Source organism: Delphinus delphis, chromosome X, assembly GCF_949987515.2.
Source record: "Delphinus delphis chromosome X, mDelDel1.2, whole genome shotgun sequence".
Classification (NCBI taxonomy): Eukaryota; Metazoa; Chordata; class Mammalia; order Artiodactyla; family Delphinidae; genus Delphinus; species Delphinus delphis.
This window is the reverse complement of record NC_082704.1, coordinates 48182631-48200860: the sequence shown is the minus strand read 5'-3', so window position 1 is coordinate 48200860 and position 18230 is coordinate 48182631. Positions and strand designations below refer to the sequence as shown.

The window sequence follows — 18230 nt, the reverse complement described above, 5'->3', positions numbered from 1 at the left end:
CCTTCATTTCTTTTTCATTTATTTCTGATCTGACCTTTATGATTTATTTCCTTCTGCTAACTTCGGGTTTTTTTTGTTCTTCTTTCTCTAATTGCTTTAGGTGCAAGGTTAGATTGTGTATTCGAGATGTTTCCTGTTTCTTAAGGTGGGCTTGTATTGCTATAAACTTCCCTCTTAGAACTGCTTTTGCTGCATACCATAGGTTTTGGGTAATCATGTCTCCATTGTCATTTGTTTCTAGGTACTTTTTTATTTCCTCTTTGATTTCTTCAGTGATCACTTCGTTATTAAGTAGTGTATTGTTTAGCCTCCATGTGTTTGTATTTTTTACAGACCTGTTCCTATAATTGATATCTAGTCTCATAGTGTTGTGGTCAGAAAAGATACTTGATACAATTTCAATTTTCTTAAATTTACCAAGGCTTGATTTGTGACCCAAGACATGATCTATCCTGGAGAATGTTCCATAAGCACTTGTGAAAAATGCGTATCCTGTTGTTTTTGGATGGAATGTCCTATAAATACCAATTACATCCATCTTGTTTAATGTATCATTTAAAGCTTGTGTTTCCTTATTTATTTTCATTTTGGATGATCTGTCCATGGGTGAAAGTGGGGTGTTTAAGTCCCCTACTATGAATGTGTTACTGTCAATTTCCCCTTTTGTGGCTGTTAGTATTTGCCTTATGTATTGAGGTGCTCCTATGTTGGGTGCATAAATATTTACAATTGTTATATCTTCTTCTTGGATTGATCCCTTGATCATTATGTAGTGTCCTTCTTTGTCTCTTCTAATAGTCTTTATTTTAAGGTTTATTTTGTCTGATATGAGAATTGTTACTCCAACTTTCTTTTGGTTTCCATTTGCAAGGAATATCTTTTTCCACCCCCTTACTTTCAGTCTGTATGTGTCTCTAGGTCTGAAGTGCATCTCTTGTAGACCACATATGTATGGGTGTTGTTTTTGTATCCACTCAGCCAGTCTGTGTCTTTTGGTGGGAGCATTTAATCCATTTACCCTTAAGGTAATTATCGATATGTATGTTCCTATTCCCATTTTCTTAATTGTTTTGGGCTTGTTATTGTAGGTCTTTTCCCTCTCTTGTGTTTCTTTCCTAGAGAAGGGCCTTTAGCATTTGTTGTAAAGTTGGTTTAGTGGTGCTGAACTCTCTCAGCTTTTGCTTGTCTATAAAGCTTTTAATTTCTCCATCAAATCTGAATGAGATCATTGCTGGTAGAGTAATCTTGGTTGTAGGTTTTTCTCCTTCATCACTTTAAATATGTCCTGCCAGTCCCTTCGGGCTTGCAGAGTTTCTGCTGAAAGAGCAGCTCTTAAACTTATGGGGATTCCCGTGTGTGTGTGTGTGTGTGTGTGTGTGTGTGTGTGTGTGTGTTTTCCCATGCTGCTTTTAATATGTTTTCTTTGTATTTAATTTTTGACAGTTTGATTAATTTGTGTCTTGGTGTATTTCTCCTTGGATTTATCCTGTATGGGACTCTCTGTGCTTCCTGGACTTGACTACTTATTTCCTTTCCCATATTAGGGAAATTTTCAACTATAATCTCTTCAAATATTTTCTCAGTCCCTTTCTTTTTCTCTTCTTCTTCATGAAACCCTCTAATTCGAATGTTGGTGCATTTAATGTTGTCCCAGAGGTCTCTGAGACTGTCCACGGTTCTTTTCATTCTTTTTTCTTTATTCTGCTCTGCAGTAGTTATTTCCAATATTTTATCTTCCAGGTCATGTATCCATTCTTCTGCTTCAGTTATTCTGCTATTGATCCCTTCTACATTATTTTTAATTTTATTTATTGTGTTGTTCATCATTGCTTGTTTCATCTTTAGTTCTTCTAGGTCCTTGTTAAATGTTTCTTGCATTTTGTCTATTCTACTTCCAAGATGTTGGATCATCTTTACTATCATTATTCTGAAGTCTTTTTCAGGTAGACTGCCTATTTCCTCTTCATTTGTTAGGTCTGGTGGGTTTTTATCTTGCTCCTTCATCTGCTGTGTGTTTTTCTGTCTTCTCATTTTGCTGATCTTACTGTGTTTGGGGTTTTCTTTTTGCAGGCTGAGTTCCCGTTGTTTTTGGTATCTGTCCCCAGTGGCTAAAGTTGGTTCAGTGGGTTGTTTAGGCTTCCTGGTGGAGGGGACTAGTGCCTGTGTTCTGGTGGATGAGGCTGGATCTTGTCTTTCTGGTGGGCAGGTCCACGTCTGGTGGTCTTTTTTGGGGTGTCTGTGGACTTATTATGATTTTAGGCAGCCTCTCTGCTAATGGGTGGGGTTGTGTTCCTGTCTTGCTAGTTGTTTGGCATAGGGTGTCCAGCACTGTAGCTTGCTGGTCGTTGAGTGAAGCTGGGTGCTGGTGTTGAGATGGAGATCTCTGGGAGATTTTCACCATTTGATATCTCATGGAGCTGGGATGTCTCTTGTGGACGAGTGTTCTGAAGTTGGCTCTCCCACCTCAGAGGCACAGCACTGAGTCCTGGCTGCAGCACCAAGAGCCTTTCATCCACACGGCTCAGAATTAAAGGGAGAAAAAGTAGAAAGAAAGAAAGAAGGAGGATAAAGTAAAATAAAATAAAGTAAGATAAAATAAAGTTATTAAAATAAAACATAATTATTAAGAAAAAAATTTTTTAAACTAAAACAAACAAAAAAACGGATGGATAGAACCCTAGGACAAATAGTGAAAGCAAAGCTATACAGACAAACTCTCACACAGAAGCATACACATACACACTCATAAAAAGAGGAAAAGGGGAAAAAATAATAAATCTTGCTCTCAAAGTCCACCTCCTCAATTTGGGATGATTCGTTGTCTATTCAAGTATTCCACAGATGCAGGGTACATCAAGTTGATTGTGGAGATTTAATCCGGTGCTCCTGAGGCTGCTGGGAGAGATTTCCCTTTCTCTTCTTTGTTCACACAGCTCCCGGGTCTCAGCTTTGGATTTGGCTCCACCTCTGTGTGTAGGTCACTGGATGGCGTCTGTTCTTTGCTCAGACAGGATGGGGTTAAATGAGCCGCTGATTCGGGAACTCTGGCTCACTCAGCCCAGGAGGAGGGAGGGGTATGCAGTGCGGGGCGAGGCTGCGGGGACAGAGGCCGGCGTGACGTTGCACCAGCCTGAGCGCGCCGTGCGTTCTCGCAGGGAAGTTGTCTCTGGATCCCTGGACGCTGGCTGTGGCGGGCTGCACAGGCTCCCCAGAGGGGAGGTGTGGATAGTGATCTGTGCTCACACACAGGTTTCTTGGTGGCGGCAGCAGCAGCCTTAGTGTCTCATGCCCGTCTCTGTGGTCCGTGCTGTTAGCCGTGGCTCCCGCCCGTCTCTCGAGCTCGTTAAGCAGTGCTCTTAATCCCCTCTCCTCACATACCAGGAAACAAAGAGGGAAGAAAAAGTCTCTTGCCGCTTTGGCAGGTCCGGACATTTCCCCGGACTCCCTCCCGGCTTACCGTGGTTCACTAACCCCCTGCAGGCTGTGTTCACGCAGCCAGCCCCAGTCCTCTCCCTGCACTCTGACCAAATCCGGAGCCTCAGCTCCCAGCCTCGCCCACCCCGGTGGGTGAGCAGACCAGCCTCTCAGGCTGGTGAGTGCTGGTTGGAACCGATCCTTTGTGGGGGAATCTCTCCGCTTTGCCCTCCACGCACCTGTTCTTGTGCTCTCCTCCACGGCTCCGTAGCATCCCCCCTCCACCTCCTGCAGTAGCCGCCCATGAAGGGGCTTCCTAGTGTGTGGAAACCTTTCCTCCTTCACAGCTCCCTGCCACTGGTGCTGGTCCCGTCCCTATTCTTTTGTCTCTGTTTATTCTTTTGTCTTTTGCCCTACCGAGGTACGTGGGGAGTTTCTTGCCTTTTGGGAGGTCTGAGGTCTTCTGCCAGCGTTCAGTAGGTGTTCTGTAGGACTTGTTCCACGTGTAGATGTATTTCTGATGTATCTGTGGGGAGGACGGTGACCTCCGCATCTTACTCTTCCACCATCTTCCCCCTCTCTTCCTCAACATATCTTTTAGAATAAAGTCCAATCTTATCTTTATTTTGGGATTTTTGATGTTTTCCTATCAATTATTTCACTGAATTTGGAAGAGCTCCAAATTAATTATAATCTGTATTGTCAGCTTTTTTTCTTTTTTTAAATAAAATAATTTATTTATTTATTTTAAATTTTTGGCTGTGTTGGGTTTTCATTGCTGTGCATGGGCTTTCTCTAGTTTTGGTGAGCAGTGGCTACTCTTCATTGTGGTGCACGGGCTTCTCATTGAGGTGGCTTCTCTTGTTGTGGAGCATGGGCTCTAGGCGTACGGCCTTCAGTAGCTGTGCACGCGGGTTCAGTAGTTGTGGTGCACGGGCTTAGTTGCTCTGTGGCATGTGGGATCTTCCCAGACCAGGGCTCGAACCCATGTCCCCTGCATTGGCAGGTGGATTCTTAACCACTGCACCACCAGGGAAGTTCCTTTTTATCTATTTTTGGGGCATCCCATTTTATTCTTTTCCATGGGAGACTGAATTTTCTTCACTTCTGAAAACTATTACAGATTTTATACTTGGCTTGATACTTCACAATGACCCACTGTATATACCGTATGAAGTGCATGGCCAGAAATTTAATGAGTAAAGGACAGAAATGTCGAGCTTAATTCTAAATGTTGATGTCTGGCAGACTTTCAGCAAACTTTGTATTATTTTTATGGTTCACTGGGTTCTAGGGAAACATAAATTTATGATTTAATCTTTTTTGCATTTTAAATGCTTCTACAATAAACTCGACAGACAAGTAATTTCTACCTATTGACAATGGGTATAATGCACATTTGAGTTGCAGTTAAAGAATAATGCATACATAAAACAAAATCACCAGCTAAACACTGTATCACTGAGTCCAATATAAATATGCTTTCTAGAAGAAAATTCCTTTTGGCATGGATATTTCTAATGAATATGGTCAACCACCGGAACAAATAAGCATACTGATTTTTCAGATGATTAATTAATCTGGTAATACTAGTAAGAAGAAAATGAGTAATTCTCCCCCAAAATTATTCTATGGATCTAAAAAGGATGTAGTTAATACCGTCTCAATCTATATTTTCAGATAAATCCATTGTTATAATCTCTAAAAGCAAAAGAAAACTAATTTACTGGTCAATATTAAATTTGACCTTTTACCAATGACACATTTTCTAAGGAGGGAGAAATTTATTCAAAGCCCTAACAAACTTTTTTGCTATTTCTTTTTAAGTAGCAACTTCCATTAATTTAACATGAAAATTTAAATATAAGTTATAAATTATATTTGCAAAAGTTTTTGACAATTGTACATAATTACACCTTGAAAAGAGGGGGTTTGTTTTTAATCATCCTTTAGAGAGAATAAGCAGGATGCCATTTTACAAATATTTGATTTATCTATTCAAAAGAATGTACTTTGCAGAGACTAGCCATCAGTTACTGTGAGCAGTATGAGTAGTATGTTCATAAAAAAAGAACCCTTTCATCAGACGCTGCCTCTTCTTTCCTTTTACAAACAGAGGATTCTTCCAGTTGTCAACATATATTTTTAAATCACCTACTCTGTGCCAGACACTGTAGTAGGCACTGGAGAACTTTTTCCTCTTTCCATTCTTTACCCATGTTAAGTCCCACAAAGCATGACCATAAATGTGCTCTTTACTGTTTACCACTTCATTACAAATTAAAATGATTCATTTGCATTCATAATGTGTTACTCGAGTGAATTATAGCCAAATGTATATGAAGTGAGCATATGACATTATATTATTTCATTATGTGGGGTTAGATTTTTGTTGCTCTGTTTGAAACAGTACCTAAAGAAAGCGTGAAAGTAACTGATCAGCTTATGTTCTCAGCCTTGCACAAAGGTTTTTTAAAGCAAACAAGATTTGTAACTGTTTTGTCTTTACTTCTGACATCATCCATGGTGCTGGTTTTCTACTTAGTTGAAGAAATCTCATGAGCCTATTTCTTACAGCAGTACCTCAACCTAACTCCTTTTACTCCTCTGATTTAGCCCAAAGAAATCCCCTGATTATCCTTTGAAGAACTGTTCATTTCGGTTAAGGGAAAGTTCTTAGGCTGGATGCAGAGACACTAATGAAAATCCAGGGTTAAGAGGAGATCACAAACCGGAAGTAATATCAGGAGCAAAATAAGTTGGGTAGATTCTCTAATCAAAGTTGAGTGCTCTGAAAATCAGAATCAAAAGTTTGCTTCCAACTGGGGTTATTACAAGTAGTGCTGTTATGAACATTCTCATATGTGTCTTTTGGTGAGTATATGTAAGCATTTCGATGGTATATACCGGAGGAGTGGAATTACTGCATCATACAGTATGTGTATATTCAGTTTTAGTAAACACTTTTTCAAGTGTTATGCCAATAACACTCCTGCAGCAACGTATGAAAGTTCCAGTTGCTCTAACCCTTGGGAACAGCTACTTTTGTTTTTTCATTTTAATCATTCTCATGGGTGGATAGTGTTATTATATTGTGATTTTGATTTAAATAACCTGAAGGGCTAATGAGATAGGGCAAGTTTTCATATTTTTTCCCCACTTGAATTTTCTGTTTGTAAGTATATATTCAAAAATTTTGTTCATTTTTCTTTTGGATTGTCTGCTTTTTATGGATTTTTAGTTTTTTTAAATAATAGATATAAATTATCTATGTTATATATTTTTAAATGAAATTTTCATTTTAGAATACTTTTAAATTAATAGAAAAATTGGGAAGATAGCACTGAGTGTTTATCCCATTCAGGATGCCCTCTTATTAAAATCTTATAATACAATGGTACATTTGTTATAATTCTTATTAAAATCTTATAATACAATGGTACATTTGTTATAATTCATGAACCTATATTGATTCATTATTATAGCCTAAACACTGTACTTTATTCATATTTCCTTAGTTTTCCCCTGATGTACTTTCTCTGTTCCAGTATCTCATCCAGGATACTACATTACATTTGCTTATCATGTCTCCTTAGATTCCTTTTGGCTATGACCGTCTCTCAGACTTTTTTTGTTTTTGATGAACTTGACAGTTCTGAAGAGTATTGGTCAGGTATTTGCAGAATGTCGTCCCTCAAGTGGGGTTTTGGACTGACTTTTTATTATTATGTGCTGCACATATATTTCTCCAGTAATATTTCTTACCATAGTCTTTTTTTCATCATCATATTATAGCTATACCAGTTTTCTTTTGATTACTACTTAAATGGTATGTCTTTCATCATCTTTTTTACTTTTACACATCTGTGTCCTTTTATTTAATATAAGTACCCCTTGATTTCCATTTAAAAAACATGTAATTTTTAATCCACTTTGACAATTTTAGTCTTTTAATTAGGACATCAGTGCATTTAAAATGATTATTGATATATCTGGCTTTTATCTACCATCTTATTATTAGTTTTATATTTAACCCAACTGTTTAATCTTCCTTTTTCTTTTATTCTTTTATATTATATATATATATATTTATTATTTTATATTGTATATTATTTTATATATTTATTTATATTATCAAGACATTCTTTTATTCATTTTCTTCCCCCAAATATGAAACATTTCATAAATTTTCATATCATCCTTGAGTACAGACCTTAATAATCTTCTTTGTATCATATTAACTTTAGTATGTGTACTGCTGAAGTGAAAATGGAATTTTTTTTTAAACAAGAAGTTTTACTTCTGTGGAACTTTGTGATTTTAAAAAGTGCACATTACTTTGGAGAGTAAACTACATGCAGAAAAAAATCTAGAACAGTTCACTTTCATGTAAGATATTTGTTCCCGTAAGTAGCCAAACCATAATAGATTATACTGTAGAGACTCAAAGAAAAGTGATGATGTTTTTATGTTCACCATATTTGTAAACAACCTGGTATGTACCCATATGATTTAAATGTATAATTATTTAAAGAATGCAAATTATTTTTTAAAAATTAAGAACTGTGAAAGTTCTGGGATTTTTTTTACCATACTTGCAAGCTAACCAGTTAGCTTGCTACATTTCATGGATACTGGCAGAAAAAAAAAGACTACTGGGTCAGATTCAAAGGACTTCATTTTTCACAGCACAGTAGGCAGTATGATCTTCATGCTCACGTCAGTTCCTCTTGCCCTCAAGTTCCATGGGGGCAATATGGAGTGGTCCTAGGTGAATTCTGTACATGTAGTGCATTTATGTCACAGTTGAAGAACACTGAGTTCAGGGAACCAGAATCTTTTACAGTGGGCTGCAAACAAACCTGACTGAAGGAGATAATATCTCCAATATCTCCTAGAAGGAGATAATATCTTTATTACACTAGAGAGTAAACAAACCTGCTCTTTGCTCTGGAAGGAGTCAGTATCTTTATCTTCCAAAGCCATTTGCTATATAAATGTACTTGAAAAGATGGTCCAGAATGAAAACTTATAGTGCTCAGAAGACTTGTAGAAACATGAGAGACCCATGGAGAATTGTCTCCCACATAAATGTGTACAGAAAAATGAATCTAAAAATGGAATACTCAGTTTTAAAAATCACTGTTCTTATTCTTTTCTATTATGTTGTTTCACAATATCGATCCTGAGTCGTAAATGACGTAAAAAGTGGAAGATAGATTACTTAAATAGAAAGGTTGATCTTGTTGAAAGATACATGGATACTGAGAGATTATTAATTCTTGTTTTAGGCTGAACCACTCAGTTGAGTTGGTCATCTGTTTCTGTTTCAGAAAGCTCTCTAGACAGGATTTCTGATCTTCCCTTGGTAGCCTACAGTTTTAGATTGTTTGTAAAAATGGCTGAAATCACCCCCCTCCCCGTATCCATGCCTCTTTGCAATGTGATTTTGTAACTCCTTCCATTAAAGGGAGGATCTTATTTACCCACCCCTTGAATCTGGGCTATTCTTGTACTTTCTTCGATTAATAAAATGTGGCTGAAATGATGTTGTGGCTGTTCCTAGCCTAGGTCTTAAGAGACCTTGCACACTTCTGCTCTCTCTCGGAACCCTGTCCAGGTCCCAGGTGAACAGTTCGGAGTAACCTTCTCAATGATGACAGGCATGCGGCTTAGTTGCCAATGTTTTCTTTGCTGACAGCGAGCTAAGTCTAAGAAGGAAAACTCCTTAGCTGACTTGCAGCTGACTAAAATACATTAGTTAGACCAGCCAAGACCAGAAGAACTGTCTAGTTTGCGTTCAGACAAAATTATTGATCCATAAAATCATGAGCTAAATAGTTGTTTTAACTCACTAAATTTGGGGATGATTAATTATTCAGTAGGAGCTAATTGCTATCTACATATAAAATATTAGTTTGTTATTACCACTAAATTCATTCATTCATCCAATCACTCGTTCACTAGCATGAATAAAGTTTTATGTGCCAGCAGGAAACAAAACAAAAACAATATCTCTATCTCTCTGAGACTAGTGGAGAAAGACAGAAAATAACATAAAAATAAAACATATAATATTCTAGGTGGTAATAAGTACAAAGAGAAAAAGGAAATTTAAAAACTTTATATCAGGTAGCCAGAGAAGGCCTCACTGAGAAGTTGGTTTCTAAATTTTTTTTCAGTTGAATTATAGTTGATTTACAATATTGTGTTAGTTTCAGGTATACAGCAAAGTGATTCGGTTTTATATAGACATATATATATATATTTTCTTTCAGATTATTTTCTGTTATCGATTATTATAAGATATTATGGTTCCCTGTGATATACAGTAAACTCTTGTTGCTTACCTACTTTATGTATAGTTGTTTGTGTCTGTTAATCCCATACTCCTAATTTATCCCTCCACTCCCTCCCTTTCTCCTTTGGTAAGCATAAGTTTGTTTTCTATGTCTGTGAGTTTGTTTCTGTTTTGTATATAGATTCATTTGTATTATTTTTTAGATTCTACATATAAGTGATATATAATATTTGTCTTTCTCTGTCTGACTTCACTTAGTATGATAATCTCTAGGTCCACCCATGTTGCTGCAAATGACAGTATTTCATTCTTTTTGATAGATGAGTAATATTCCATTGTGAGAAGTTAACTGTTGAATAAAGACACAGATGTAGTATGGAGGTGAATCATGTAGATATTTGGATGAAGAGTTTCCCAGGTAGAGAAAATAATAAGTGCAAAGCCATTAAGCAGATCCATATCTGGCGCACATTTTTGGGAACAGTTGGAGTAGAGTGAGCAGTGGGAAGAGTAGTAAGAGATGATATTAGGTAATGGGAGGCTAGACCCTGTATCAATTTACCTTGGCTTTTACTTGGAGTAATATTAGAAGCCTTTCGAAACGTTTAAAAACTTTTCCCCTTTTCACTGGAAGACTCTGAAGCAGGGCCATGACATGAGCTGGCTTCAGTTTTGACAGGGTTATTCTCACTGCTGTGCTGAGAAGAGACTGAAAGAAAACAAAGGTGGAAGCAGGAAGATCAGTTAGGATGCTATATCAATAATGAAGGACCAGAGTACTGGCAGTGTGGAGGTGATGAAAGATGGTAAGATTCTGGATATACTATATTTTGAAGGTAGAGCTGAAAGGATTTGCTTGCTGATGGATTTGGATTTAGTGTGTAAAAGAAACAGAGTAAAAATCACTCTAAGGATTTGGTCTAAGAAACTAGAAGAATGGCATTGCAATTAACAGTATTAGCCTGAATTTCACAGATGTCTGGGCTGGAGGTAACTCATTTGGGAGTTATTCAATATGGAACATTTTTAAAGACATGAGTTTAGAAAGGAGAAGAAGACCACATACTGAACCCTTTAGCATGTCAGTGTTTTAAGATATGGGTGATAAGGAAAAGTAAGAAAGGAGACTGAGAAGGAGTGGGCAATGAGGTAGGAAGAAAACTAAAAGTGTAAGACATCCTGGAAACAAATCAAAAAACAGTATTTAGAGGCAGAAGGACCACCAACTGTGTCAAATGCTGCAGAAAGCTCAATTAAGATGACCAAACACTGAATATTGATCACTCACTGAATTTAGCAATATGGAGCTTATTAGTAACTGTGACACAGTCAATTTAATAAACAGATCTTAGCAAAGCCTGCTTGAAATGGGCTCAAGATAAAATGAGAAGAAACTGGAAACAGCTGGTATAGCTCACACTTTTGAGGAGTTTTGCTGTAAAATGAAAGAGAAAAATTAGGCATAGTTGGAGTAGGAAGTGGGGTCAAGATCCGTTCGTTCATTAGTTCCTTCCTTCCTTCTTTTGAAATAACACATGTTTAATTATTGGCAGGAAAGATCCAGTAGAGAGAAAAAAATTGATGATGGAGGAAACATGACACTCATTTTTCTGCTCTGTAATAAGAATGCAAAAACAGCCTCCTATTTTCCGCTACAAATTTTCCTTCCTTCATTCAGGATTGAATAGCCAAGGGGTGTAATGGGAATGAACTAATTATTATAGCATAATATTAGGAGAAGTGCATTTCTGGCTTGGTCAAAATGGCCAGCAGCAAACCTTCTTTGTGTTTCAACTGTCCTCATGTATAAAGAGAGAGAGAAGTTTTTTTGAAAAAGTGGGAAGGAGATGAACTAACATTTCAGAGCTCTCTGTTTCTCTTGCCTTCACACACTCACTTTTCAGGCTACAGGGCACTTGCAGAGTACGTGCTCTGGCTATGTGCTGCCATCAGAATTTGTGTACTCAAAGGAGCTATAATAACATGGCAAATGATTATATGAATATGCATCTGCATGACTTCATTCCCACCCTCTCTTTTGTTAGTTTTCAGGATTACTAATGTGTAATTTTTGTTAGCAAATACATTGAGGCAGAAGGAACCCACCAGAGCTGCAACAAAGCAGAATAATATCACCCCTCCAAGCTGCCCCAGCAGTGCCAGGGGACATGAGATGAAGCCAGAAGCCTGGGCATTAAGACCGCCAGCCTGCGAATTAGGAAACCAGGGCTTTGCTTCTGACTCAGCTGCTGACTCGCTGACTCACTCTGCCGTCAGCAAGTCATTTTGTCTCCCTTGGCATTATCATCATTACAAAGACGATGGTGATTCCTGCCTCCCTGGATATATTGATGATTCATACATATTCAAAAGCTCAGAAAAAAGTGGGAGGAAAATGCCTTAAAATTCAAGGTATCACAAAGACAGTGTTTCTCTTGAAATAATGGCAGTTTCTTTTCATGTTGTGGATAAAATCTTATTTTTCTCCCGAATAGCATCAAGCCATCAAAATAGAAAACTCTCATGTACTAATTTCAAAGATTTCTTTGTGAGTGGGTGGGTACTAAAGTTTAATGAGTAGCAAGTCGGCCAAGAAAGCTTTCTGTCTTCTGGGTTTGTCAAGGAGATGTCAGCCGGCTACATGGAAACTTATTTGCAACCCAGGAAAGAATGTCAGGGTATTACATTTCTGATGAGAGGAGTTCATCATTAATCAGCTCTAAATAGCACTACAAACCATAAGCTTCATTTTAATCAAATTGATTTCTCCCCAGTTCTACAGAACACAGTCGTATCAGCTCAGAGAAAAACCTAGTGTCTTTCATAGGCCCAGGTCATTAAATCCACTTCTGAGCCCTGCTTCAGCTTTATGGAGTCTGTCATCAATTCATGGGTACTTTCTCTGTCCCTTTCCAGACAAAAAGGAAATATGCTATTCATTCAGGCTATTTCAGTTTATTCCTTCGTTCATTAATTAAACAATATTTTTGAGCAGCTACTATGTTTCAAGCACAACGCTAAGGATACATTAGTAAGGTAGACATAGCCTTGTCCTCATGGAGTTTACCAAGCTAGCAAAGAGAAACACGACCAGATTTATGAGTCTATTTTGCATGTAGAAGAAAGAAAAATAAACATTTCTGACTCAGAAAGCAGTATCATTATCCTAATTACTAATAGTACTAATACTAATTATTATCCTAATAGTATCATTATTCCTAATTACTCCCTGGCCCTTTCCTTGTAAGAGGAGTTTGTATCCTTACTCCTTTCCATGTGACTTGCAATACCTTTCTGTGCAGGAAGTATATGTCCTTGCCCTGTTGACTTCAGGTTTGGCCATATGATTTGTTTTGGCTAAACAAATATGATCACCACAGACAGTATGCCAGTCCTAAGGAAAAGCTCCAAGAGCCATCAGGTGGTTTTATAAGCTCTCTTGCCTTCCCCCTGCCAGAGAGTAGTAGGTCCAGATTGGGAGCTGCTCCTCAGCCTGGATCCTGGAAGAAGTCACATGAGGCAGCACAGCATTGCCGCCAACCTGCAACTAACATGTAACACAAGCAAGAAATAAACCTTTGTCATTACAAACCACTGAGATTCTTGAGTCATTTGTTACCACAGCAAAACTAAGTAATACACAGATTTTCATTCTTTAAGCTGACCAGCTCTGAATCGTTTGGACATTTAGATCTACGTAGGACAGTCTTCTCCCCATTTCTGTTTCTAGTTGGATCAGGTTACTTTCACTAAGTGAAATGAGCACTGCCTCAACCCAACTGTGATTTCTCCCCAAGTACTAGATAAATGGGAAATTCTTTATCCCTATGAGACAATATAAAACATCATTCAATTGTTTTCTAATTAAAAGAGTTGTACTTTTCTGAAGTAAAATAACCTTTATATTAAAGAGGAAAATGTGTTAAACTATGAGTGGTAAAGTTTGATAATGCAATCTCTTTATAGGAAGCAAATTGTCATGAAACAAAATACATGCTGGTTTGCAAAAATGAGACATTTTTTGGGGGGGCTGTGATCTACAATAAGAAGGCAAATATTAAGGGAGTAAAATTAAGAATAGATCTTACATGTTTTAGAATGAAAATTTTCTTTTCACAGTATTACTTATGAAGTTAAACATTTTAGGCCTAGAACTGAAAACTACCGTATAACTTTTTTCTGGATTGGTCCTTATTATAGAATATTATAGAACATTATTCAATGTTAGAACTAGAAGAACCTTCAGATTACTTAATTCAATCCTTTCATTTTATGATGAAAAAAATTTGGTGGGAGGAAATAAAGTTGCTTAACTTAAAGTTCTACAGTGGTCCATGGCAAAGCTGGGATTCCAGAACTAGTCTTGCAGACTCTGAGCCCTTTATATAATCTCATACTTGGGAGCATACAAAAATAAGAGTACTATATGTCAGTATCATACTAAACGTTTACATACATTACAATATTAACTGCGAATTTGATCCCATTGATTTCTCAAAATAGCCCATTTTACCAATGAGTGAACAGATTAATGAGGTTAACTAACAACCTTATGAACTCATAGTGAATGACTGAGTCAGGATTTGAATCTGAGCATTCTGGCTCTAGAATCAGTTTTCTAAGCCACTGTATTCTCTTTCTTACACTACAGAGAAAAGAAAAGACTATAATTTTGAGAAAAGGGAACGACTGGATACAGAATCAGCAATCACAAAAAGTTATTTTAAAAAATCAGCACTTTTACAAAAGGATCTGAGGTCTAAAGTTTACCTGTAAAATATTACACGGAATTTAGTAAGCTCCTTAGGGGCCCTAGGGCCCAGTTTAAAAGGCTCTGACCTGGTTTACTCCCACTGGGCATTGAGCAGACCATGACAAATTATATGGAACTGGGAAAGGCAAATTCCCCCAGAGCCCACCATCAGCCTATCCCAGGAGGAACTGGGCTATAAGCATATTCTGAGTGCCACCATCCTCTAAATGTTTTCACTAAGCAAAATAAAACATTTAGTAGGCATTTGTAAGAGAGCAGAATTACTAGGTCACAGGAATTCTGTGGAAAATTTGTGAATTCTTTCAGTACACTCTCTGCCCCTTAGGCTGCATTAGAAGTTGAAGCCCACCTGAAGAGGAGATACTGAAGACTTAGTCACAATTCACATTTTGACAAAGGTTTCTACTTCCTGGGGCTCTTTTACCCAAAGGACTCTGCCTAAACAATCCTACCATGCCTTGGCATGAAACGTTAATGGATATTTACTCATGAAATGACTCTGTAACTCAGGCAGTTGGAAATGTTTTATTTGACTTGGCCTAAGTATCATTAACACAATTGTGCAGAGTAAGTGAAGAAGAAAATGTAGGTTGATGGTAAAACCCTTCAAGTATGGCTTTTTGCCATTATCCAGGTAAGGCTATATCAGAAACTGTCAACGTGAATGGCACCATTTTATCACCCATGTGTTTTTCCCATTTGCTTGCTTTATTCTCTGGAGAGCTATATTCCAGTTCCATGACAACTGCTGATCCTGCTTTGCAGCTACCCTTGTGCCTGAGCAATATACACAGAGGTGGGCATAGCCTGCATTAAACCATAAATTGCAGGAAGTTGTTGGGTGGTTAAGACTATGAACTTTAGGGTCTGAGGTTTCTGGTTTAATTCCTTGCCCTGTTCCTGATTAATTTTCTGAGCAAATCAGTTAACCTGTCTGAGCCTTTTTTCCTCTTCTGTACAATGGAGGAAGAAATAATCCCTACATCCCAAGAAATTGTTTATTAATTTGACAAATATTTGAGAGTCTACTTTTTACCACAAAGACAGACAATAAACAAAAAGACAGACATAAAGAAATGATATAGGGTTAAAAGAGGAAAATGATACAGAAAAATAAATTATAGAACAGAGTAAGAGGAGGAGTAGTTGGGGTAGGAATTGAGAGGACAGAATTTTTCTTTTAAAGAGTATGATCAGAGTAGGCCTCAGATGAATAGAGGCTTGGATAATGGCCTCTACTGGGAATGAAAAAGGGAGACATTATCTGGTACTGAGAAGAGGAGTGATATGACCAACCTTACATTTAAAGGGATAAGTCTGGTTGCTATGTTGGACATAGATTGTAAAGGGGCAAGAGGAGAAACAAGGAAATCAGTGACAAGGTTGAGTGTGAGATGATGATGGCCCAGAGCATCAGAATAGGGTGGTGGTAGTGGATATGATGAGATGTTGTCAGATTCTAGATAATTTTAGAGGTGGAGAATGAGATGTGTCATATGAGAGGAAGAGAGAGGTTAAAGGAAGACTCTGAGTGTTTCAGCTTGAGCAACTGGAAGGATGAAATTGCTGTCCAATGAGATATAGAAAGCTGTGGATGGAGCAGTTACATTGTGGGAAGAAATATCCAGTTCACTTTTGGGGGAATTGAGTCTGAGATGTCTATTAGACAGCCAAATGGAGAAGCTGAGTAGGCAGTTTGGCTATGTGAGTCTGGAGTTCAGGAAAGAAGACTGGGCTGAAGTTATAAATTTGGGATTTTGTGAGGATTAAATGAGATGATGTATATAAAGCACTGAAAACAGCATGTAACACATAATAAGAGCTCAATATATATTAGATTAAAAGTGTCTAATCATAATATCAACAAATATAGTTCTCACTACCTGCCTAGCACAGTGCCTGGCTCTTAGTAGACTCCATATATGTGTATGAAGTAGCCAAACAAGAACACTCCAGGCTATTGTATATGTGGGTGATTTTTTGAGAGTGCAACACAGGGAGTAACCATAATGTAATTTTTTCATTTTAAATGAATTTTCTAAGTTGATTTTTTTATTTTTTTGTGGTGCACGGGCCTCTCACTGTTGTGGCCTCTCCCGTTGCGGAGCACAGACTCCGGACGCGCAGGCTCAGTGGCCATGGCTCACGGGCCCAGCCACTCTGCGGCATGTGGGATCTTCCCAGACCGGGGCACGAACCCATGTCCCCAGCATCAGCAGGCAGACTCTCAACCGCCGTGCCACCAGGGAAGCCCGATTATTTTTTAATTTCACAAATATTTGTTAAATTTGTTTGGGCTGCTCAAAGCCCAAACACAAATCCCTGCTCTAGGTTTATTGTTGTCTGTTTCCTACCCAGAAGATTCAAACAAGATTTCATTGATTTTGTTTTTATTTTATTTTTATAAAAAGGCAATACACTCATTCAAAAGTTCAAAAACCAAAGACATATAAAAGAGTGTGTACATTGAGAAGCCTTACTTCCATCCCTGTTCCTATCCATTCCTACTACCCTATAGTCAGGAGTTGGCAAACTTTTTCTGTAAAGGCCCAAGTAATAAATATTTTAGGCTTGCAAGCCATGTGGACTCTGTTGCAATTACTCAGTTCTGCCATTGCAGTGCAAAAGCAGCCATAGACAATACAGAAACAAATGGTATGGCTGTGTTCCAACAAGATTTTATTTCTAAAAATAGGCAGCAGTCCTGCTGGCTATAATTTTCTATCCATATATAGGTAATTATTTTTATTAGTTTATTCTGTTTCTTTATGCAAATACAAGCAAATGTAAATATATATTCTCATGCCCCTTATACAAAAGTTAATCTGTTTCATATCTCGAAACAGTATTTTTTATTACATATTTTGAATATTTCTCTATATCAATGTATAGAGAACATCTTAATTTTTTCTGTCTGCAATGTAAATACATCATTTCATATATGTGAAGGATAGAGTTCTAAACTCAGGATTGCTGGATCAAGGGGTAAATACATTTGCAATTTGGGAAGATATAGCTGGATTCACTGTTATAGGGGTTTTATCATTTTCACTTTCAGCACAATATATGAAAGTGCCTGTTTTAAAATTATGAAATGCTTCATGAGTTGTTATGTCATCCTTGTGCAGAGGCCATGTTAATATTCTCTGAATCATTCCAATTACAGTGTATATGCTGCTGAAGTAAGCACCATGAAGTCATTTCTAATTTAGTAATGGTTGAATGTTTTTGGGTGGCATACAGCCAAAGACAGGGCAAACTATTAAACTCCTCTTTCCATTTAGCCTGGAGATGAGACAGAGAAAAGGTTTTTCTGGATAGCAACTGGCTTTTTTTTTTTTTCAGAGTGCTGATTGGAAGGGAGCCACATCCCCACCTTAAGTTCCAGCAATATGAATCTGTGCAATAGCTAATGAGGACATAAGTGGCCAGAGTGGTAGAAACATTTAATAAAGACCCTATCCTTTGAGCAACTGTGCATAGAGTTCTCTGCTGATTGTAACCAACATGGACTGTAGTAGGATTCAGCCAAAAAACAACAAGGAATGATGCGGAGCTGGTTAACAAGAGAGGATCTGGTTGGGATCAAGTATAATAAAACGTAATTTTAAAATAATAAAAGAACCAATATTTTTTAAGCAGAGTTATATAGGCTAAGCACTCTATCAAGTTACATATTAATGGTCACAATAACCCTATGAAGTAGGTATGCTATTATATTTACTTTACAGATTTTTTAAA

General features: G+C 37.5%; 2 non-coding genes across 2 annotated transcripts; both read right to left on the bottom strand.

Moving 5' to 3' along the window:
• Window positions 1-7578: 7578 nt before the first annotated feature.
• Window positions 7579-7681, bottom strand: LOC132419065 (U6 spliceosomal RNA). Its single transcript, XR_009518081.1, has one exon. It is a non-coding gene; the product is annotated as a U6 spliceosomal RNA (small nuclear RNA).
• A 9891-nt stretch (window positions 7682-17572) lies between these two features.
• LOC132419046 (U6 spliceosomal RNA) lies at window positions 17573-17679 on the bottom strand. The gene has a single exon (XR_009518070.1). It is a non-coding gene; the product is annotated as a U6 spliceosomal RNA (small nuclear RNA).
• Between the last annotated feature and the right edge of the window lie 551 nt (window positions 17680-18230).